At 40.8% G+C, this 24,636-nt stretch overlaps 1 protein-coding gene across 5 annotated transcripts in view; it reads left to right on the forward strand.

Moving 5' to 3' along the window:
• Positions 1-24,636, forward strand: part of LOC146613161 (receptor-type tyrosine-protein phosphatase F) — a 172,017-nt gene that overhangs the window by 28,319 nt on the left and 119,062 nt on the right. For 4 of the 5 annotated variants that reach the window (XM_085377197.1, XM_085377199.1, XM_085377200.1 and 1 more), the window contains exon 1: positions 17,299-17,614. The exons of the other annotated variant lie outside the window; for it this stretch is intronic. The gene's annotated coding sequence lies outside the window, so the exon portion shown is untranslated. Of the gene's footprint in view, positions 1-17,298; positions 17,615-24,636 lie in introns of those variants that run through there. 5 annotated transcript variants of the gene reach the window in all.

The following is a 24,636-nucleotide window of genomic DNA, read 5'->3' on the forward strand; positions in this document are numbered from 1 at the left end:
GATAGAGAGCCATCTAGAACTCTGTTTGACCAAAGACTATATTCTGAGTGTGTTCTGGCCTTCGGCAGAGGAGAGGAAAAATATACACAGTCCTGCCAAATTAATTTAGAGAGTCAGAACCTGTATTAGAAAAAGTACTAAACTGTGTTGCTCAGATGTTATGGAAACTGCCAACCCAGGCCTGTATGTTATGATGTGCTTGAAAGCTAAGCATTTTATCAGCACTTCTGTCTCCTTACTTTATGTGCACTAGCACAGCCGGACAGGCAATCTATCAGCCAGCAAATATAGTGTGCGTCACTGAGAAAAGTGCCCCAGCCGAGTGTGAGTGCCACACACATCCATATGTCTAATGTCCATGATGTCTGGTGTCCTTGGCTTGAAATTCAAAACTGTTGGTCTCCGTTAAAGCAAAACATGTAATTTTGCTAAAAGCTTTTTTCAAACTGCAAACATTTTGGCATTATTGCGTGCGCTGGTATGCTGTATGTACATGTACTTTAGACATAAATGGGATAATTAATTGCGATTTACCCCTGTGAGTCTTATTTCCCCTGAAATGTGTCACATTTTTATTAATGGAGTGAGAGTTAACACAAGGTGCCTTTAAAAAAAACCCTAAATTGATTTATTCCATATTTAACTCCTTTACTAAGATGGTACATGACCAAATGAAGCTCATTGTTAGATTAGAAGTGCTTTCTGAAGTAATGTTTGCACCCTCCTCTTATACAGCTCATTTGGTGCAGGGCAGTCTGACAGTTTCCAAAGAACAGGCCTCGGGGAATGCAGTGCACACGTCTGATGTTATATCTCCTTGGTCCAGCACTTGTTCTTTTGGAGCTTTGCTGAACCAATCCTGCTCCCCATACTTACCAGACCCCCAGGCCCCACTTTGATCTCACTTAACAACCAGGACAGCAGTTCAAGCATCTTGTTATATTTGACTGTTTAATCCATCAAATGTGTTTGTCTCAGCAATAGGCTAATGAACATCTCTATCAGAGCCTTGCCGCTGCCGAATGACTTCTGTGATAGCAAGTTTATGCAGGATAGAGTTGCATGAAATTTAAAAAGGGTAATTGCTTGTTTCTGCAAATTGCTTATGTCTGTATATTAGTAAGTGCAATGCTTATTTTCCACACTTTCTCTAAAATAACGTGCACTTTGCACAAAGGACAACGAATTACACCATCATATTTATCATATTTAGCATGCAATTCTACTGCTGTGTTCCATGTTCTTGGTTGGTTGACTTTTGATTTATTTTTATTTTATTTTTTTTAACACAATTTTAGTAGAGCAAAGGAATTAGACTGCTGATTCAGCCTTTTAGGTTGTGTCCCTCTGCTAGCATGTCCAATACAATCTACTGTATCATCCCCCCTGTGGCTAAAATGCCAAGCCACTAAGCAAAATGTCTCAACTAATTAGGGACTTCTGAGCGAAGCTGTAGTAGTGCATCATGACGAAACTTTCTTTTTTTCTCTCTCCTCTTTTCTTTTTCTATCTTTTAGCTATATTTTCACACTGAAATCAAACAACTAGACGCTAGTGTACCGAGCAGAACAGCTTTGGCAGGAGACTTGATATGGAAAATGTCTTTAATTGGAGTCACAGACATCCGTCGTAATTATCGGGAGTGTACGGTGTTCTTCAGAAATGATGGAGTTTACACAGAAAAATGCTGGAATCTCAACAGATGTGCTGGAACTGAAGAGAAGCAGTAAACTGCATGTATTGGAGACATTTTTAAATGCTTTGCCAAGTTTATGGTATAGCCTTTTAGATCTAATGATGTCGTGTGTTTCTTTCATTTTTGGTAATCTGCTAAGATACCAGTCTTTTGTTTAAACGTTGTTGTGGAAAATCTCTTACAAATATTTTCTTTGTTACGGTTGAATACATTTTAGCACATCTTTGCTCTTTCCCGCACATTTTGCAAAATCCCACTGGGAGTCATACATTGTTGTAACTAATAGAATTTCTACGCTCTTCAAGGTCTGTTTCAACTCCTGACAGACATTTTCCTAGTTCACGTTCTCCGTGCTGCTTCTCCCAGATGCTCGGTACGTCTGATGTGTATTTCATAGTCGTTTACAGAATGCGCTCACTGTCACTTGATGTTCTTTTTTTTAAAAAAAAACACCCAGCACGCCCCTGCGGGCGGTTTATCCTTCAAGCTCGGGTCCTCTACCAGAGGCCTGGGAGCTTGAGGGTCCTGCGCAGTATCTTAGCTGTTCCCAGGACTGCGCTCTTCTGGACAGAGATCTCCGATGTTGTTCCCGGGATCTGCTGGAGCCACTCGCCTAGCTTGGGAGTCACCGCACCTAGTGCTCCGATTACCACGGGGACCACCGTTACCTTCACCCTCCACATCCTCTCGAGCTCTTCTCTGAGCCCTTGGTATTTCTCCAGCTTCTCGTGTTCCTTCTTCCTGATATTGCTGTCATTCGGAACCGCTACATCGATCACTACGGCCGTCTTCTTCTGTTTGTCTACCACCACTATGTCCGGTTGGTTAGCCACCACCATTTTGTCCGTCTGTATCTGGAAGTCCCACAGGATCTTAGCTCGGTCATTCTCCACCACCCTTGGGGGCATCTCCCATTTTGACCTCGGGACTTCCAGGTTATACTCGGCACAGATGTTCCTGTACACTATGCCGGCCACTTGGTTATGGCGTTCCATGTATGCCTTGCCTGCTAGCATCTTGCACCCTGCTGTTATGTGCTGGATTGTCTCTGGGGCATCTTTACACAGCCTGCACCTGGGGTCTTGCCTCTATGGATCTTGTGCTCAGAGCTTGTTCTTGTGCTGCCATGATTAGTGCCTCTGTGCTGTCTTTCAGTCCAGCTTTGTCCAGCCACTGGTAGGATTTCTGGATATCAGCCACCTCCTCTATCTGCCGGTGGTACATACCGTGCAGGGGCCTGTCCTTCCATGATGGTTCCTCGTCTCCCTCCTCTTTCTTGGGTTTCTGCTGCCTGAGGTATTCACTGAGCACTCGGTCAGTTGGGGCCATCTTCCCAATGTATTCTTGGATGTTCGTTGTCTCATCCTGGACTGTGGTGCTGACACTCACCAGTCCCCGGCCCCCTTCCTTCCGCTTAGCGTACAGCCTCAGGGTGCTGGACTTGGGGTGAAACCCTCCATGCATGGTCAGGAGCTTTCTTGTCTTTATGTCAGTGGCTTCTATCTCCTCCTTTGGCCAGCCTATTACCCCAGCAGGGTACCTGATCACGGGCAGGGCGTATGTGTTGATGGCCCGGATCTTGTTCTTACCATTCAGCTGACTCCTCAGGACTTGCCTGACCCTCTGCAGGTACTTGGTGGTTGCAGCCTTTCTAGCGGCCTCTTCATGGTTCCCATTTGCCTGCGGGATCCCCAGGTACTTGTAACTGTCCTCTATTTCTGCAATGTTGCCTTCTGGTAGTTCAATCCCCTCAGTTCTGACTACCTTCCCTCTCTTTGTTACCATCCGACTACACTTCTCCAGTCCGAACGACATTCCAATGTCATTGCTGTATAGCCTGGTAGTGTGGATCAGTGAATCGATGTCTCGTTCACTCTTGGCATACAGCTTGATGTCATCCATGTACAGGAGGTGGCTGACAACTGCTCCGTTCCGTAGTCGGTATCCGTAGCCAGTCTTGTTAATGATCTCACTGAGGGGGTTCAGGCCTATGCAGAACAGCAGTGGGGACAGAGCATCTCCTTGGTAGATCCCGCACTTGATGGTAACTTGTGCTATGGGCTTGGAGTTGGCCTCTATATATATATATATATATATATATATATATATATATATATATATATATATATATATATGTATGTGTGTATATATATATATGTGTGTATATATATATATGTGTGTATATATATATATGTGTGTATATATATATATGTGTGTATATATATATGTGTATATATATATATGTATATATATATATGTATATATATATATGTATATGTATGTATATATGTATATATATATATGTATATGTATGTATATATATATATATATATATATATATATATATATATATATATATATATATATATATATATATATATATATATATATATATATATGTGTGTATATATATATATGTGTGTGTATATATATATATGCCAAGAACCTTCAATTAGGTTTGAACTGTTTTTATATCTTTGGGGAGGTGATCCTTTTGTCTCCATAATGTCTTTTGTTGTGGAAAACAAAGCCACCTGGATTCTGTGTAAACTCCATCGGGGTTGGATATAGCAGACGAGGATGTATCCTGTTCATGAGGATGTATGGACTATCACAAGGATTGTCAGTTCTCATTTGTTTATTTCACAGCAAGCACTCTGGCGATGCAAACTGACTGGCTCTCCTCGAGAGTATCTTGTGTATGTCAGTCTGTATTATTGATGCAGAGAACCATGTAGAAAGGATAGCCCTCAAGGATGTCTGTATCTATGTATGGAGGAAAGCCTCTGTTGGCCCCAGATTCTAACCTTGTGAACCCAACAACGATTTACTGGGCCCAAATTTTAAATCTGTATGCCATATGTGTCAGGTCACCAACATTTACACGTATACTCGAGGCAGGGTTCTTGTATGTAGACTTCAAAATGATTAGGATCATTCTTTTAACTCATTGTGTTACTAAGACAGTAAATCAGAACTCCAATTATCACAACAGCTACTTTCACAATCACTGACTTATTAATTTTCTTTTATTATCAATTAATTCAGTAACTAATCATTTTTGACTTCAGATTAAAACCAGTAAACTGAGGAAAGCACATCACAAGCCCCTCAGGTCTAATGCAGTGTAGGTTTTCAGTTATTAGTTCAAGTGAAACTAATGGAGATTTAAGTTGTTACCACAGACTCTGACTGCTGGCATTCCAACAAGACTTGGCTGTTGCTGTCCTCTAATAAACAGCATATATTACCTCTGTTAGCAGCTTTCACTTTGTCAAGTGCCTATTAAATTTAGGGCTGACAGTAAGCTTGCTAAGGCTGGTTTGCATGCATATTATACCGCTACTTATAACTTTAATGCGGAGGCTTGTATCTTTGGCTACAGTGTCCTAAAATCATATTATGATATTTATTATTTCATGTTATTAGTAAAAACACAGGGTAAGAGTGAGGTGAGCCAGAATACTGATGTACGGGATTTCTCGCAGCTTAAGTGAAGACATCTCTATTCTTCGGTGCCTCCTTGCACGTCTGTGATCTTTCAGCCTCCCTTTTCCACTTTCGCAGTTTGCATAGACGTTTGATAAACCTTACACCAGGAGATGGATTTCCCAGCCAACCTAGCTCTCAAGTAATGGGAATCTAGAGCGTAACAAATGGTGGTGCCAGTAAAGTGTTGGCTCCGCTGGGTGTGCAGGTGGTCCTCCATTCCCCTTGTCAAACCCCCCACTGCTCCCCCAAAGTGGCCATGGAGACTTGAGCAAGATTATTTTGGAGTTCAGGTTACAGACCAGCTCTTTCACTGCCTATTAGTCACACCCCAATTTCTGTGATAGGATTTTTTTCGTTTCCCCTCGCGTTTTGTAAATGTACACACAGCCTTTCCCCTTCAAATTTGAAAGGTCGTAGCTTGTTTTTAGAAATACTTGTCTGCTTTGATTATTTTCATCTTAACAACAGTGCTGCGCCTGTGGTAAGCTGGTGTCATTTAGCCTTTAAACGTGAGAACTGTGGTGCAATCTCCACTTGACCTAAATTAGGAATAAAAGGTTTGCAGTAGAGTTAACAGGAAATATTAATTTTGGATTTCAATGATTTCAGAGTATTTTCCCTTAGATGGGATCGTTGTTTTCTTTAAACCTTACTCTCACTAAGCCAATAATGTGTATTGATTGGATTTTACCCGTGTGTTTGCACTTGCAAATCAAAGCCTGTGTGTTTTTTGTGTCCAAAAAAAGCTGCAAGAGTTTGAGCAGATTTCACTGTTAGTGTATGTGTAATATTTACAGAAGGAGAAACCTATGCAAATACTGTATATCAAATGGCACGCCTAACTGGGCGATACATAATATGCAATATTTAGATAACAATAAACCCTCAGTAATGATTTAGATTTTATGTGGCAGACCAACTTGCTGTTTAAATTTGAGTCATATTTTGCCCCAGAGACCATTCCTATTTCTCCACTTGTATTATTCAGTTACTGTTTAGCTACTTTATTTAAATTGCCAATTTAGTTTAGGTATTTGACATTTAGACTAATTTGCATAGTCACTTAAGGGACACGGGGTTAGTTTAATTCAGCAGTGAACATATTTTTCTGCCATGGTGGCTTGTATTGGCCATCTGGTGACAGAATTTCAAAGTCTCTCCCCTTGAAAATTAGTCACAGGGTTTCCAGAAGACTTACTTCCCTCAAGAATGCATTTTTATATGTCTGAGTTAATATATACACCTGTACAGTTTAATGAAATTTGATACAGCTGACTTGAAATAAATGATGATGAGATTTTTTTCCCAAGTCAACTGGATGGCTATTTGTCACAGTGTGCGGCAGCACTCTGTATGAAGTTGCGAAGAAGACCCAAAATGCAGACACCAAGGAACAGGGAACAAAACTTGAATGTTAACAAAAAGCGAGCCGTTTAATATGGCTGATAAAAAGGTACAAAAACAAAAGGTAGATGCACACAGGAGACAACCTAACTAGAGCTAAACTGGGAAAATTAAATGCTGAACAAAGAACAAAACCTTAAACATGGAAAAATCCTGGAAACATGACATGGAACAACAGACGACCTGAAAATGAATGAACAAACACACAGACTAAATACACACAAGGGTAATGAGGGGTAGGCAGCACGGTGGCACGGTGGTTAGCACTGTTGCCGCACAGCAAGAAGGTCCTGAGTTCAATTCCACCATCAGGCCGGGGTCTCCCCGTGTTTGCGTGGGTTCTCTCCGGGTACTCCGGCTTCCTCCCACCATCCAAAGACATGCAGCTTGTGGGGATAGGTTAATTGGATAATTCAAATTGCCACTAGGTGTGAATGTGCGAGTGAATCTGAGTGTGAATGGTTGACTGTCCCGATGTGTTAGCCCTGCGACAGACTGGCGACCTGTCCAGGGTGTACCCCGCCTCTCGCCCTATGACAGCTGGGATAGGCTCCAGCGCCCCCCGCGACCCTGAAAAGGATAAGCGGTAGCGAATGGATGGTAATGAGGGGAAGTGGAAACACATGGGGAAACAGCTGACACTAATCTGACATAACGAGACAAAGGAAGCAAAGCTGACTATACTGACATAGGACACAGACCTTCAAAATAAAACAGGAAACATGAGACGCAGACATGATAACACAAACTTGATAACATAAGACACGCATCATGAAACACAAAGGGTGAGAGAAACTTAAATACAGGGGAAGAAAACACAAGGGGGATCTAATAAACAAATGAACTTCGATAACTTAATGAACTTAAACATAAACATCAAAATAAACTAAAACTAAAACGCTGGGTCAACAGACCCAGGAACGTGACAGCTATTATGTTTTGTTTTAACAGTGTATTCAGCACTGTGCAAAAAAGAAAATGGGAATTTTTGTAGACACAACATTATTTGTGGGTCAACGTTAAGTAGCTTAACAAACAAAGAATTCCTCTGAAAATGGTCAAGTACAAGGACTGGATTGAAAATGAGTGAAAAAGTAGCCAATGTCCAAAGAAAGACTTTGGGAGGCCTTCAGAAAGGTTAGACAACAATTGCTCAAGACTTGCATGAAACGCAAAATATATTTTATTATATTTTCTTAACATTTACTGCTATCTGTAATAATAATATTCACCAGCATGACTGTGGCGATAGACCGGGTCATCCATTAAAACTCTTGGTTTTAATCTTTAGATTTCCTAGTGTGGTGTTGAACTGTTATTGGGACACTCATCCCCAGAATCGCCCCAGTGTACCATTAAAGTACGAACGGTCATAAAGATCAGATTATTCGATTATTATTAAAAACAAAGGAAGACTTTTAGAAACTAAGCTCTTCCCTCTTTGTAGCTGTTGTTTTGCCAACTGAGCCCTCAAGCATAAACCTAGCCCACATGTGCAGATAATTGAATAGCATAAATCAGAATGAGAAATGCAACACAAATAAATGCATTTATTCATTATAGAGATCTGATCTTCTTTGTTTGTAATGCACCTTTTATTCTAAAATTGTTTAGGCTGATGCAGACAGCACCCTCATTGTGGTCACGCCTCTGTTGTGGTTACATATGTCTGCTGTATATACCTGAAATATGAAATCAGGCCTGAACTGCAGTAACCTTCCTGTCGGGGTTGATTATCAGTTGGACATATTTTTGACTGTAGTCTACATAGCGTGTTGCACCTGATTTTTTTTTAGAAATATATTAAAATGCAAATCTTATTACAGATCCATACATACAGTTTACATTTAAAAGTCAAATGTGGATTCATGAGCAGGGTGGCACGTTTTCACATTTGACACATTTAGACTCAAAGGTCACGCTCAAAAGACAAGTGTAGCCTGGTTCGTTGTCGCACCATGATGAGAGGTGGCATTTGTCCACTATAATGCTGTTCTTAATATTAGTAGGAATATAACTGGAGGGGCAAAACTCATTAAAGAGCTCAGAAGAGATCTGAACATTTTCTGAGCAGGAAGCCGTTTTATAGGCGAGGATGCATCAGGAAATGCTGGAGGAAATTGCATCACGGTTCACCTAACATTTCAGTTTGGGGCTGTCCGATGGGATCAGCCGCAAGGCTCAGAGCAAACTGATCAAATAGTGGACGTAGTGGCTGTACCTTTACAGTCTAACTCTAAACTATGCTGCGAATCTTAAAAGTCTGATCTGTGATCACGGTGGCATGCTGTGTTTGCCGTGTAGTAATACCCACCATGTGACCTCTGCTATGGCTTTGACCTCTGCCTAAAATATTTGAATTCAGCCTGGGGAGGTATGCTAGTACAACGTTGCTTCAGTGTTACCAGCGTGGTGTCCCACTTTATGCCATGCTGGTGCTTCAGACAGTGGGGAGCCTTGATGGAATTTAGTAACTCCAGGAATGCTGATCTCTTTGCCGCGCCCAGTGTGAACACTCTAATGCAGAAAACCCATAATAAGAATAAATCTAATTTAATTTTCGATGTGACCTATGAGGGTTCTCAAGAAAACCTCCAAAATACTGGCATTTGGTATGCAGTTAGATGATATCTCAGTCAGTAAAGCTAGTATCAAGTGGATTATGTTCATTGCAACTAATATATTTCTTTAAGGGTAACCAACATGAAATGGGATTTTCAAAATTAAAAGGGACTTGGATATAACATAACAAATTATCTCAAGAATAGAACATCCGAGTCTTCTGCTGTTTCAGTTAAACTCAGAAAGGTTTCAGTACCTTTTAATTTCTGTTTTGTGTTGCTGATCACGTCCTTGAAGTGCCTGGGTTTTTCCCTCATATGATCCACTGGAGTCTGAGAGAGCCGGCAGTTGCCCTGACTTGACTGTCAAAGTCCCAGAAGTCTTTGTAAGCTTAGACGTTGGGCTGACGGCACAAATATAAGTAAGACTTTTTCTGGGGATTGTTTTTTCAGCTGTATGGTTGGTACCTGTACAAATTTTCCAATGAAATATGTAAAAACCAGTCAAACATTAGTAATTGGATATGCTTGGATTTGACAAATTCTCTGTGAATTTAGGATTACCGTAGATGTGCAGGTATTTCCCCCTCGGTCTTGTGGAAAAACTCTTTCTTAGGACACTTTTTATTTCTGTGCCTGCCTCAGCCCTGCACTTAGCACTTCTACATTTAGTAAAACTCCCCCTTCAAAAGGTAAAAGTGGCACAGAGAGCTCTGAACATTTTGAAGAGAGAGGGGGGAAAAACAGTTTCCCCCTGGGGCACTTAAGCTCAGATCTTTGTCGTTATTAGCTGGCTTCTTTAGCCACGGAGTCCTCTTTATATAACGATGGAGAACAATGCCTCAAACCCATTTTGCCTGATCTGCCATGCGCTAGAAATCCCAGAGATAAGTAATAGAAGGTGTAACTCTTAAAAGGCTAAATGGAGTTGAATTGGAAGAAAGCGAAATGACTGGCTTTTTTCTCCATTAGCACACAGATTAATCCACTCATTTATTCCCTTTAAATTTATGAGGTACTGATGCTATAATAAGAAGTTTTGTATTGAATATTTCATTTCCTTAATTATTTTGGGATAGCTTTCTAGTCAGTTGAAGTCCATTTGTTACTCCATGCTATGAATTGTTAATTGAGGAGAAAAGCACTGAGATTTCCAGTAAGTTGTGGAAGGCTTAGATTAGTGTTTATCGTTGGCCAGTTATTTAGTTATACTGTTGGGTATATTTAATAGCACTAGGCATTAACTTATAGGGCCATCATCTTCTCATGCTTATCATTTAAAATTTGTAAAATATTAATCCGTCTTACTTTGAGGTCTCCTTTAAATCTAGATAAATTGTAGTTAAACAGATAAAGATACCTATTGAGTAATCTAACACTGCTGCAGTAAAAGAAAGATGCATTTAAAAATGATACTATTTTATACTAAATACAAATTAAAAAAAAAAAATTAAATTCTTTTTGCTGCTTTAAGCTGTGGAGTGATGATGATGTCATTTTTCCCCCCCATTTTGGTCAACAGAGGGCCCATTTTATTTTCCTTGTCAGTCAACCATTGCTGGAGAGAGCAACCCTGCATAATGCAAAATGGCCCAAGTGATGGATTACTCTTTTATTTGACAGGCTTTTCTTCGGCTGAAAGTATGTGTGTGCGTTTGCTAAGGGATCCATGCATGCTAGGTCTAAGGCTGACATGCAGAATTTGAATTACATGTAGTCATTTGCTAATATTCCAAATTAAAAAAAATGGGTACATTTAAACTATTATTAAGCAAAATTTGTTGTGTTGTCTCCTACATTGGGATACTTATTTAAATATATTTGAATTGCATTGTGGCAATTCCATTAACTAACTACCATTAACACTTCTAAAGCTATAAGCAATCAGCCCAGCATCAGCTATTCATGCAACAAGAAGATGGGTGACAAATGAAAGGGTTATTATGTTCCGCAGGGAATGTGGCTTGCTTGACGGCTGGATCACTGCAAATGAAAACATAGTTGTCCTGCGTGATCGCTTTTATCTGCGGCGAAGCATTTCTATCTTGATGGAAGCAGTCTTTTCCAGGATGACAGTCTCTCCCTACAAAAGGACACGAGGGGTCACTGATTGGTTTGACGAGCATGAAAGTGATGCAAATCATATCTTATCAGGATTATCGTGGCTCAAAATAGACCTTTAGGTAGTGACTATATAAGTAGGGAACAATGGTCTGCATATACGAGGCTTATTTTCATAGAAATCTGCTTATGTTTGTTATACTTGAGTAAATGAAACCCTATTCAACCAAAGAGGTTAAAAAAAATGTTATTACTGTGCTGTTGATTTTCCTTTCAGCTCTGGCTAAAATCCTCCTTGGGAGTTCTCAGAAATGGTGTTTGATCTCTCCAGATGTGTTTAAGAAACGTGTCAAATCAATATAAAGGCTTATCAAACCTCTTCTGGGGGCACATTGTGACTCGGTGCCTTACTAGGACATGTTGGTGTTTGTTTTTTTTTTTTTCTATTTAATTTGTGGTTTGTTTTCTTTCATAAGTGAACACAGCCTCCTCTAACAGAGGGAATAATTTCACGTCCCCTTTCTTTTTACTCCAGCAACGGGATGTACTGTGGTGCAAAGCAAGCTTCGGGAGATTTCACTAATGAGAGCTATTAACCACGTTGACGTTGATTTGTGGTTTTGAAAGCATCCTGTTGTGTTCAAGTTGTTTTTTTCTAAATGCTATTGGCAAATTATTAGGACAATGAAATGCTTTATTTGAACAAAATTGGGTTTGTTCTCTGGAAAATTCCTTAGAAATGCGAGAAGCACATTTCGTTCTGTTTTCGTGTGGCTGAAGTCCAATGCATATTGACGCTGGACACGCACAAAGCCTAGAGTGTATTAGAAAAGCAGTTGACACTTCTCTTCGTAGCCAGTCAGGATAATCATTTTCTTGAGTGCTAGCACAATGTGCTCTGTTTGAGGTGGAAATTTATTGAAGGAAAGCATCTGGAAGGCGTTCCTGTCAGAGACAAAGTGTAGCCTTCTCTGGTTGGGAGAGACGACTCTGTGGGGCTTTTATTAGGAGCTTCTCACTGAAAGCTTTTCAGATTTATCAAAGTCTCCTCGGCGCAGGCCATACCTGCTGCATCTGAGCTATTGCAGAGACTATTCTTTAGTACATGTTTGTGTTCGAGTTTCTATTACCCGTTTGGATGCCGGCTTACATATATATAGAAATGTTCTCTTGGAACTGGAAAAAATCTACATGATTAATTTGAAAAACTGCTGTCCAGAAATAATGGCAGTTTGTTGCATTTTGAGTAAAATGTGGAGTGAAAACCAGAGAACATTCAGGGACAGATATCTATTTCTCCATTGACAACATCTTCACAAAATTGGATGCATTGCAGAAACAGCTTGCATCTTTGCGGACAGCCTGTGAAATGTAACACTGCTGAACAGCTGGTCGCAGCACACCACAGCATTGCTTTCTCCACGCTGACTTTTTCTTTATTGGAAAACAAACTAGGCTGCTTTTGCTATCACTCTCTCCACCTACACAGAAGGTGAAACATCTAACGGCATCCTGGTCTTGTAACCTTTCAGTATACTTGCAAGAATGTGATGGATGTTTGTTTCTGTGTGTGTGTGTGGGTGTGGGTGTAGCTTTTCTAAAAAATAAATAAATAAAAAAATGCATGTGACGGTAATCTCTGTGGAATGAACATTGATCAAAAAGAGGTCGGAAAATTAGACCAGTCATATAAAGGTGATAAGAGACGTGAAATAAGCCATGTATGCTTGAGTGGATGACACTGAAGGTCACCTGCTGTGATACGTTTGGATCAGTGAAGCCAGTATCTATAGCAATGATTGCCAGTTTGCCCTTTGAAGTTGCAGACATGCACTGACTTCCCTGTCTTGCATGCTGTCTGTGACCCTGTTTATATGCCTTTTCACCCACTGGAGATCATCTTAGTGCTAGAGCAGCCAGTACAACTCCTCGGGAGCAGCACTGTGCAAGAATTAGGCATGCAAGATGAAACAGTATAAATGATGCAATGTCACTCGGGCTCAGTATTGCTTCTCATATTGCATATTTCACCCGAAAGCAACTTTTCCGAGCCACCCGCTTCTTTGCTTTGCCTGCCACCCCCATACCCCCTCACCGAGTGCCATATGCAAGGAAGTCATACTCTGGAGGGCTCAAGGAGCACAAAAGGCTAGAGGGTAGAGAGGGCCACAGCTCTGTAAAGTGCCTCAATGTCGCTTCATTTCCCCATTTTAATTGGGCTATCTAAATGCATCCCCGGTTTGTCAATACCCGCCGGGGTCCCAGATAAAAATGATTTGTCTCATGCATTCGGCGGCATGCTCTGCTGTTCCCCCTTAGAGAGCTTGCCCTGCTAGTTGTCAGCAGCACAGTGTAATGGAGAGCGCTAGTTGTTTTTCAACCAGTAGTAGTAGACAAGAGGTGCATTCCTGTAGAAGTTCCACCCTTTTTTTTTTTTTCTGTACTTTGATTCTGTCACTCAGTAACAGTAAGCATATACACCCAGCGCTATGGAGACATTATAGGGCAAAGAGGCACAGAGACATATGCACAAATTCACATGAACTACATAACATGGGCCTATAGTTGTACAAGCATGTACACACGCCAGTACCCACTGAAGGTCAGCTCCATGAGACCAATCTTATCTGTGTTTTTATGTGCTCTGTGTCCTTGTCTTTTTTACACCTCCTGTTGCCATGTACCATCACTACCTCTCAGTGTTGGAGCCAGTGTTATCTGCAGACAGTCTTGAGGAAAAAATCAGGGCCAAAAGTGCGTCCTTGGTGGTGCGACTGTTAGGCAGAAGTCGCAAAAGATACATTTGTGCTGCATTTTAAAGCTAGCCATTTTGTGGTTTACTTACTCTGTGCAAGAGCTGCTTTTTATAATCCCCTGGGTGACCTCATGTATATATTAGTGTATATGTGTATGTTTGTATATATTGCTGCTACGTGCTTCCTGCAGATTTATTTTAAGTTATGATATGAACCATGTATGTAATGTAAATACCACAGCGCACTATCTGGGGGTGAATTAGCTCACAGACTAATGGCAGTAACCAAGCCTCACTAAATTGTGAACTGGACTGGGAATTCTAAACTAACAGGTGTTACCCAGCTGTGCTTATGGGCACGATGACATAGTGCTAGTCTTAAGAGCCCATCAGCAGCAGCAGCACACTGACTTTCACAGCTCAGTGTTTACGACACAGGTCAGCATTTTTTCACTGGCATGCAGCCACAGTTCTGTCCATCAACTATTCCACTGAATGGGAAAATAAACCACATCTGTTTGGAGTGCTTTTTAAGGATTTTTAAATTTTTGTGGAGAAATTATATGTTTACATACGGCTATACATTATTTTAGACTGCAGTGTTTCAACAAATATGTCTTATTTTTGTAATGCTGTGGTCATTCATTTGCTTGGTACTCTGCTGGATCTATACCAAGAAACTTACCTCGAAGCAGAACCCTCTTAAAATGTTTTGGGAGACTTGTTAGATGGTGCAGACAGATATATTGATAAAGCCCAGGGCCAGTGTGATTCATCCCATCCTGCAGCAGCCAGTGCAGCATCCCATCAGATGAATGAAGGTACCACAGAGAAGCTGAGTTAAGATAGTTTGATTCATTGGCTCTTCACCTGCAAATAATCCTGGAGTTGCACAACAGATTTTATCCATGCATTTAAAATAAAGCCAGAAAAAAAAAGCTATCTTAAAAAATAAATAAATCAAATTTACCCTAAAATGTATTAACTGAGGCTTGCAGACTGGCCTAAATCAAGGAGAGGCTGGCTCCTTCAGATTGAAGAGGTTGTCAACCCCTTTTTTTCAGCCTAATGAAATGAGCGGGGGATGGGTGGTTGTCACAATGTTATAAATTCTCTTGGTAGGGGTGCTTCCAACTCAATCCGAGCTCTTTGAAGGGGGTGGGGGGTGGGGCCAAAGATAAGTCCTAAAACAGCCTGAGCCTCAAAACCTCACTCGAGGCAACAGTTTTAATCTTGCATCTGGGCGGGGGGGTTCTTACTGCTCAGGTTCCATCTGTGTTTTGAGTTTTACATTACATTAAAATTAGATTACATTTGAAACAGTTCATGCTGTGCAGCTGACACAATACAGTAGCAAACATGACTGTAGCTTACAATTAATTTTCTCTCCCACACTGCTGTTGGGACCACCGACCAATGATCTTTACTCCTGCCTTTTACTTAAGTGTGGTTTGTTCAACAGTTTCATCCCAGATTCATTTGACATTTGATGTGGCACAAGCTGTTTACACCCACAGATATACTTTTTCTCCTCTCCCCGGGGATGTGTGGGTGTAATAATTATTTTCCAGAAGGTTCTCTCAAACTCTCAAGAGAGTCTAAGAAAATACGAGGCTTCCAAAACATCCAGATTGTTCTGTTCTCCTTTTTGCAGATAGTTGTGATGTAGATTTCAGTAAGTTTCTATCCATGGTGCATGCATGATATCCCCATTTGTCTTTCAGTTCCGTTTTTTTTTTTTTTTTTTTTTTTTTTTTTTGGTTTTTGTTTTTTTCCCAAGCCCATGCAGCTGAAATATATTTATATTTTAGTCCCTTCAAATTGAATCACTTTTTAATCAGATGACCCACATCCAATTTGTTATAAGCTAGAAAGAATGTTAAAGATAAAACAATTCTTTCTCTTGCAGAAATGTCTGTTGTGTTCTCAGATCTGCAGCCTCCAGTAAAATCAGACTGTCTTCCATTGTTAACAACAAAGAGAAATGTAGAGCACGTTGCAGTTTGCCATTTCCTCCAGTAAAGTTTAAGCCTGGAACAGATTCAACATTCTTACTCTTGGTAAAAAGCTTTATTTGTCCTTTATAGAATCTCATTGTGATTGTCTTTTGTTATGTTAGTTTATTAAAGTTACTATACTGGCACTTTCCAGAATGAAACTAGCCCACAGCAGTCCAATTCTTAAAACTTAGTTCCACTTACATTAAAATCTAAGTAATATGAATCCTTTAAATATTATTGCAAAATGATGGCCTGTCTTTAAAATCTTATCCTTTCTTTGAATTCATTGAGTCATTGAACAGCATTTCCACTATATATATATATATATATATATATATATATATATATATATATATATATATATATATATATATATATAAATAAATAAAAAACCCCCACATCATTATGTGGAGGGTGAAACATTGTTGAAGCGCTGTTCAATGAGTCAAGTTACAGTCCACACAGTATCATTGGGATAAATGAGCAAACCTCTCCCCAAGGTCCGGAGGCTCTGTGAGCTATTAAGGCACGGGCGTCTCGCATGGCGAAGCTCAGAGAGAGAGGGAATGTTTTTGGGGAAGAGAATGGTTGTGCTGACATCCTCTCTCGGTGCAATCCCTTGTCCTTGTAGGACAGAAGAGAAAACAGCACCAGAGGCTGACTTGGCTGTTCCTCTGAGCTCCGTCATAAATCCGACTGAACATTTCTGAACATCTGTTGTGGATGATTAGCTCCATGGCTAGCAGAGTTTGACCAGAGGGAGTGAGAACCAGTGTGTTTGCGAGTCGTGTATGTGTGTACTCGATGCCTTGCAGTTTTAAGAATGAGGGTTTTGCATATTTATCCCCCCTGACGCATCTTCTCCTTTTTTTCAATATATAGAGAGAAGGAAAAAATATTCTTGTAACTGTTACGTTATCCACAAAACACATTGGCGGGCATGTATTATCACAGTCCCTGGGGAATACTTGTTTAAGTCTCAAGGTCAAACTTAGTTAACCAGTTAAGTTTCACTAATAATGGCAGGGCAGATGCAAAGCAAGAGTGAGGGCTCATTAGCCTGTGTGAGCTTACACTGGCACAGTCTTTTCCCTGGAAGGTGATCAATAGATAAGAGCCAGATACAGTCTCTAAGCAGCGGGAGTGCATCACAATCACATATACTCCTTCCCTTCTACGTGCAGGTAAACCACAAGATGATCATTGGTCAGAGTTCAAAAAGGTAAAGCCTCCTCCCTTTTCATACTGAAATTTGACACCATGACATCACACGGTGGGTTTGGCTTCTCCCAGGCAGTCCCCGACTGCCCCTCAGTGTGTGAACAAGCTGTGACTCTGAAGGATCTCTTCCCAAGCTACTCTGCGATATAGCCACAGCTGGAAACTTATTACTGGAGAGCAAAAAGACAGTTCTTCTGGTTTAATGAAATGCTGTGAATGGAATAACTAAGCAGGAACTGGAGACGACTTTCTCTCACACAGGGTATCTCTCACTTTCAGGAATAATCTTTTCCGATACTGCTGGATTTTCTTTTGTAGGATTTGGAAACTTGCTTTCTGGAATAAGTGCCTCGCAATAAAGAGGAATAAAAAGTATTTCTTTAAAATATTTCTTTATTTAAGTGGACCTACCTTAGATACATGGGTAAGTTCGAATTTTTTGCCACATAATCAGCCTGACATGAAAAAAACAGTTTTTTAGTTCCTAAAACAAGTAAAGAGGCACAGGTGCATTTTTTTTGAAAGTGGGTGAACTGTGTAAGATGGTGTGAATTTCATTTGCCTGTGTATCCCTCTCCCAGTACCCTGGTTTTTGTTTTGGGATCTAACTTCTTGCAACTTGCTTGGTATAATAAAAGTAACAATATAAGTTGATGTGTTACACTTCAGTGGTCAGGTATTTTCTTACTACTCTTTTGTCTCCCTTACTTTTGTCCTTGCTCACTCTTGCTTGTGAAGCCAAAACAATAGTTTAACCTCGTGTTGGCTTAGCTCTATTGGCTGGCTCTCTGGCAAATTGCCTTGTCTGGTGCAAGCCCTCCCCTACGTATTCAGAGGACTTTGAAAAGAAGGGCCATAGAATGTCCCTTAGCTACCGCTGCTAAGGTTAGACACCCTGCAGCTCTACTGCATTAGGCCTACGCTGAGGCTAAACAACCTGCTTTTTCAGTTGTCTATATCTCCCTGGGCAATCTCGAGGGTAAAATTTCAGGAACAAGAATTTCAGTTAGAAGTTGGCTACGAAAGGCTTTGAAATCCCAGATAATTGCAGAGGAGAACTTCTGAAAGTCACAAAATGTGATTTGTGGAAAATGGTTGAGTCTTGGTTGCCACAAAGCATATGCTGTAATGGGTGTTTCTTTGTGTGTCTTCAAATTTTGCTTTTCCTATAATTGTGAAGTACACCGTTATGAGTAAATCTGCAGGACTCTTTTTGATCCCGTTTAACCAGCTCTAAATGTTCCCTTCAGATGCAGTTGTGTGATAAATCTTTCAACTGAGAAAGTTTTTGACCGAGTTTTTTAATCTTGGCCACAGAAAATGTGGCAGTTGTTACTCAGTAACTCTGGAGCACAAAAGGAGGGTTGATGTCAGTGGGAAAATCTTTTACTTTGACCTTTTCCATCAAAGCTGTCTTAAGCTTTCAAAAAACACAGCCAAGACAGCATGTTTGTTTCATTTTGTTTGGCCTTTGAAAGGGCCAGACGTCCCCATAAGTCTGCTCTGCTGTAATGGGAACTTTGTGCTATTTGTACCAAAAATCGGTTGTTGTTTTTTTTTTCTTTTTTGTTCAGTGTGGAATCTACCTCTGTTAGTGCTGATCTCAAGTGGTTCCCTTAGACTTACTTGAAAAAAAAAAAAGATGGTTCAGTTTGGTTCAAAATGTCCACTCAGCAGCTCTGTAGTGTCACAAAAATGACAAACTGTCAACTGTGGTCATTTGTTGAAACAGAGCGACCCTTGTCCACCTCTTGGGTGATCTGTAAGTCGATGTCCTTCACCTCCGCCGGGCAGGCCGTCCTCTTTTGCGACTGTGCCTCAGCCCCCTCATCAGCACTAACGTTCCAGAGAAACATTAAGTGATGTCCTGAGGAAATAACTGCAGCCATTTGTGTACCACTGCTCTTTTATTAAATTCCCAGACCAAACATGGCCTATATAATATGCTTTGCTCAAAAGGGTGTCTTGGTTGAAGTCTTTCCTTCTGAATAAATTACCCTGTGAGGAACAGTCAGTCACTCAATCTCTCTCCCTAACGGATTCCTCAAAAGTAATTATGGGCTGAGCATATGGATTTTTCCATAGAACTTGATTTCTCATCATTGGTGGATTGGGTGATGTGTAATGACTTGTTAACGCATGACAGATTTGCTTAATCACTCTCATGCCTGTTGGGACAAGAAAGAAGTTGCTTACAATCACAGATCAATCTCTGTGAAGGCGGCTGTGTCAGTGGAGCAAGACATTTGCCGCGACACATACTGTAAATAGAAAACACAGAAGGGTTTGTTGGGTTGTTCAAGTTCAAAGCTTTGATGCTGATGCTTAAACAAATTCTTTGGTCTCAGACTTTAAAATCTTGGCAGAGGCGAGGGGGGTGTTCATTCGTTGGGTGTCAGCAATTGTTGCCCGACGCTGACAAGGTCATAGGTAGTTGTTTTATGTTGACGAGGCCCAATTCTCAATACTAAATAAACATGTTTACACAGTTAACATGTTTATGAGTGTGACAGATACATCCCGCATAACGTGCGATGTCAATCAGCGTCCACTGCCTGTGTGATGTGCTAGCTGTGCTGATAGTCACTTTGTGCTTTTATTTGTGACACTTCCTTCTTGCAGACAGCGACTTATTCGTTGTGACAGGTGCTGAGGAGAAGGTTTCGAAAAAAAGGCCCTTCTTTACCACTAAAATCACCAGTGTTTTGACAAGAATGCTTTTCTCAGCTGCCCCAAGCAGAGAGCTCATTTGATCGAAGTAGGTCTTTGCGTATCCTTTGACATCCGCGCACACGTTGAGGTTTTGACACGAGATCATATCCGAGACAGGTTTATTTTAGGGATGGCATTGTTATTTTTGTTGTAAGTAAGTAAGTAAGCGATGAATGGAAATAGTCCTGTTTAAAACAAACAAACACTACATCCGTTAAAGAGTAGCTTTCGGTCATTGTTAAAAGTGAACTGAAGCGAATCTGGGTGCTCGGAGCGTAGATTACATTCTTGTCTTTCCTCCCCTTCATTCCTTTTCCGCGCTCCTGTTTACATTATATATTTTATTCTGCATTTTAAATGTATCTTTTATGGCCTGTTACAGCTTACCATCAGAGGTCTGTTTTGTGCTCATAGCCTTGCACCTTTCATTTAAACCTTGGCTTTTTGCATTACAGCCATGGGTTTCTCAACGGGAACACAAATCCGCTTTGTCAGAGAGGACATTTTCCCCCTTGCACAAAACTCATTTCAATTCCACATCATCCCATTACGCCTCCACATTGATTGAAACAGCCTCCATTTCCAGGGGTAGCTGCATTTTTCTGTAGTCTGCATGTATGACAAGGCCAAAGCTCACGCTTGTATATGTGCACTATGCGACGGCGCAGGTCCGAAACGTCCAGTGACCATGGCAAATAGAAATTCTGTAATGCATTAAACTATTTTCTGAAAGTGGAGAAAGCTAGAGATCACTGTTGTCTCTGTTGCATGATTGTATTCATGCACTAAACTGTTATGTCACTCAGTTATTCCATGGCACACTGATACTGATCTTATTGCTGAGGTAGTGTCTTTCACTGGAGTAAAACAAGGTCAGATGTCTTCCTCTTGGACGACCATTAAAGGGAAATGAACTTTGCAGCTTTACCTTCCTCTTCATTATGGCGGGATAACTGTGATGCTTAACTGCACAAACAAAAAAAAAAATGTAGGCTTAATTTATTCTGTGCTTGGTTCAGGAAGTATAATCATGTGGCTGATTTATCCCTGGGCCTCCACCAGCAGCTTTGTTTGCTCAGCCTCCCAATTTCTTCTAATGCCTTGCTGTGCTTAAACCCGACATTCTGCTTCATTACTTTATCAGCCCACGCGTGTCACTTCTAATGAAATAACGAGTCTTCACACTCTTGGCTACTCATACACGGATTTGGACATGCTTGCGTTGGAGAGCACAGAATGTGTGTTTTGTGGTGGGATGCGTTCAAGATCAAACATTTAGTTTTTGTTCATCTTGTGGCTCAATCCTCAAACACAGGTAATAACTCTTCCTCCTGCAGAACTCTTGGGTCCCAGGCTTGTTTTGGGAAGATGGATGGAGATTCATTTGGCTTCATTATAACGCCTGACTTATTTATAGCCTGCCTGCGCAGCACCTCTTGGCCCACTGTGGCCCGGTAAGGATGCTGGAGGCTGCGGCATTGATGAAACATTCCTGTGTCCAGGGGGTATTCTCTGAGGAGAGCACTGCTTGTTTAAGGGAGGGTGATAATACAAGAACCATGGGCAATGCCACTGAAATCTTAATTCCACCAGCCCTGCCTAGCTACAGCATTCCTACTTAAAAGCTTTTCCTCTAGACTTGCGCTGTGGGGTGTTGGGCTTGGTTGTGATGCCACAAAGCCCAACATCATGAAAGCATGCGATGTGGTCTTGTCTTGTTCTGTGAAGGTAGTTTCCATAACAAACAACTGAAGGGAAAGCTTGCTTAAAAATATTGAACCCCTAAAACACACTTGTATATTCCGCCTATGCACAATTTGGAGTTCCACAGCACCAATCCCAAAACCTTTATCTGGATCTCCCCCTTTAGCCTTAGAGATTACTGCTTCACAACCCTGGAGCAGGGATGCTGTCTGCCTGGTAATTTGATGGCTAATCCCCTGCCTCCTCCCTACAAATCTCTTCCCTGATAAAGGCGTTGCCTCTACATTAGTAAACATGGGAGACTTGGCCGCTTTGGCTGACTGTTAGACAAGAGGACTGGTTGAGGAAGGGGGAAGTATATGGATAACCAGTGAGGAAAGCCCCTTTGCATTTTGTGCGATGAAATTAAATTCAAATATATGCCAAGTTGACTGTTTATACCAGAGAAAGGACTTTAAACTTGCTGTTAGAGCGATCTGTTTCTTGCATGAGGTAAATAATGCATAACACATTTTGTACTTGTTGGTCAAAGTCTTATAAAAATGATCCCTCTGGTTCAGTATCTCTTGAGCTTTGTGGTTTTAATGGTTTGACGGGGAGCTGTGAAAATGTTGTGCTTTATAGAGCGATTCCATAAAAGTCATTGTTAATGCACATTCATTAGCTTTTTGACCCGAATATGTTATTCCAATGCTACTGCCACGACTAGACACGATGGCTCACTTAAAAGGAATTCGCTTTCTCAGATCTTTCTTCACAGTATTACGGTGGCCTGTATGGACTCGGTACGTGACCGAGCATTACTGATTGCAGACTCAAGTGTTTCATTTGGTTTTAGCCTACATCCCCTGCATCATTTCTGGTTCCCGGCTCACTGTTTATCTCCTGTGATGGTGCATCAACAAAACGCTAAGCCTGGGAATCAAAGCTGACGCCTTCAGCCTAAACATGCTCAGCCAAGTTTAACAGGACTTGGCAAGATAGCATTTAACCAGTCTACGGGATGACCTCATCATGGCGACTGCAACATTGGCTGTGATGGCTTTTCATTTGCTGACCTGACAGAAGCACTTTAGGCGTCAGGGTGGATCTGTTGAGATGACTGACAGGACCTGTCCCTGCACGTCTTCTTGTACGCGGAACGTCCTGGTGTTCGGTTTAATCGTTGTCACAGAGTGAGATGACATGTCAGCAGAAATTTGGTGAGATCTCTGTTTTGAGCACTTTGCAAACAGTCTGAAATCACATCTAAACAGAGTGACTTCAGTAAAGGTCCCACATTGCATGTCTTTTTTGTTTTTTACGAACCCAAGATGTCTTTGAGCAGCATGTATGTGTATTAGTGACTATAAAGATTGGTTAGACCGTGAGTGAGGTTTACTTGGTTTTTTAGCTTTTTTTTGTGTTTTTTCGTCTATAAATGGCAATAAATCTGTGGCATGTTATGTTCTACTTCACTTTTCTTCCTGTTCTTTGTGCTGCTGTAACATGTGAAACCACAAATGAAAGTCTGTCTATGTCAACTTTAGAACAGTTTACTGCATTGGATATATTTATAAGTTTGCACTGAATCTCTGAAGAAGCCCTTGTCTAATTATTATTTTATGAAGTGGATTCTTACCGAACAATTTGATTAGTCATTAAAATCGTCTGACTCATAGTCAGCCTGGATTTTCTCTAACTGGATGCGTCAATGAGGTCTGTAATCACACTGTGTGTACTGTGTGTGTGTTTTGTGTCAACGTCTTGTTAGTGAAGCTACAGAACAGTGACTCTACACTGGCGGTAATTGATAGTCTACGGGCTGTCTCAGCTGCAGGTAAATCCTATCTGTGTGGAAGGGGGTGGGGTAGAGGAGAGAGTATAAATAAGTCTTCCAAGGACTAAGGATTTCAGTATAACTAGAGGCAAAGGGTGATGGTTGAAGAAGTGTTTAATATGGTAGAGGTTTTCCTTTGCAGACACTTAAAATTCTTTCCAGGATAGCACAGGCTTGAATTTACATTTCAGCTTTATTTCCCCGTGTTTCACAATATGTAATACCCCATGTTGTCTTTCTTTTGCATTTATTCCTTAAACTAGTGCATAAACACAAAGTGCATGTGCTTAAGTGTGGCTTTTTCCTCCTTTGAAACGCTTCCATCAGACTGGCAGTGAAAATGATTTTTGTGCTTTACCCAGAGAGATGGACCGTAGAGAGAAAGCAAGATAGAGCAAGAAGGGGCCGAGGGCCAGAGAGAGTGGTCCCAGAGAGAGATTCATAGGTAGTAATGAGGACGTTGGTGAAGTGCAGGTCGTCGTGTTGTGGCTCTGGCCTGTCAGTATAATGGACCTTACTAGTCAGCTGGCGATCGATTGTACTGCTCACGACCTCGGCCGCCTGTTGTTCTTCACTCTTCCTGTCCGTCAACCTGCCACCCAGAGATGGAGGACGAAGCAGAATCTTTTCCCAGACGACAGATGCCGTGTCCAGATACTTTCTCATTACCTGAAAGGTGGCCTGAGGAGAGGAAGGCAGGTCTACCTCCAAACTTCCATCTAACACAATCTGAGCAGATAGCCAAGTACTATTTTAATTAATTATTACTATTGTAATTCATTTATTTTTTGCCTGTGGCTAGTAAGCACCAATCAGAATTCAGTTGGTTTGGGACTACAACTAATCATCTACTTTTATTATTATTATTATTATTATTTTTAATAACAAAAAATTCGGCTAAAAAAAAAAAGCCCAGCAAAGAACCTGAGGCATTGTTCTAATCTTATGAGCTAAATCAAGTTAATTTGTTGTTTCTTGTTAAAGCACGTACAGCATTTAACTGATGTTTATATTTGATATTAATAACTTTCTGGTATTGTAAAATTTGGTTTTGTCTACCCTGACACTTGTCGATATCTCATGTTCATATCATGTAGAAGAATATGTTAGATTAGAAACTTATTGGCAGACATGCCGAGTTAGTTTAGAGCCTACATCTTCCTAATTGATAGCTCTAGAGCATAGTTACTTCCTGCTAGCATTATCCTCAT

This window comes from Diplotaxodon limnothrissa, linkage group LG18 (genome assembly GCF_057381915.1).
Source record: "Diplotaxodon limnothrissa isolate DT_005_m linkage group LG18, D_limnothrissa_male_GT1.1, whole genome shotgun sequence".
NCBI lineage: Eukaryota > Metazoa > Chordata > Actinopteri > Cichliformes > Cichlidae > Diplotaxodon > Diplotaxodon limnothrissa.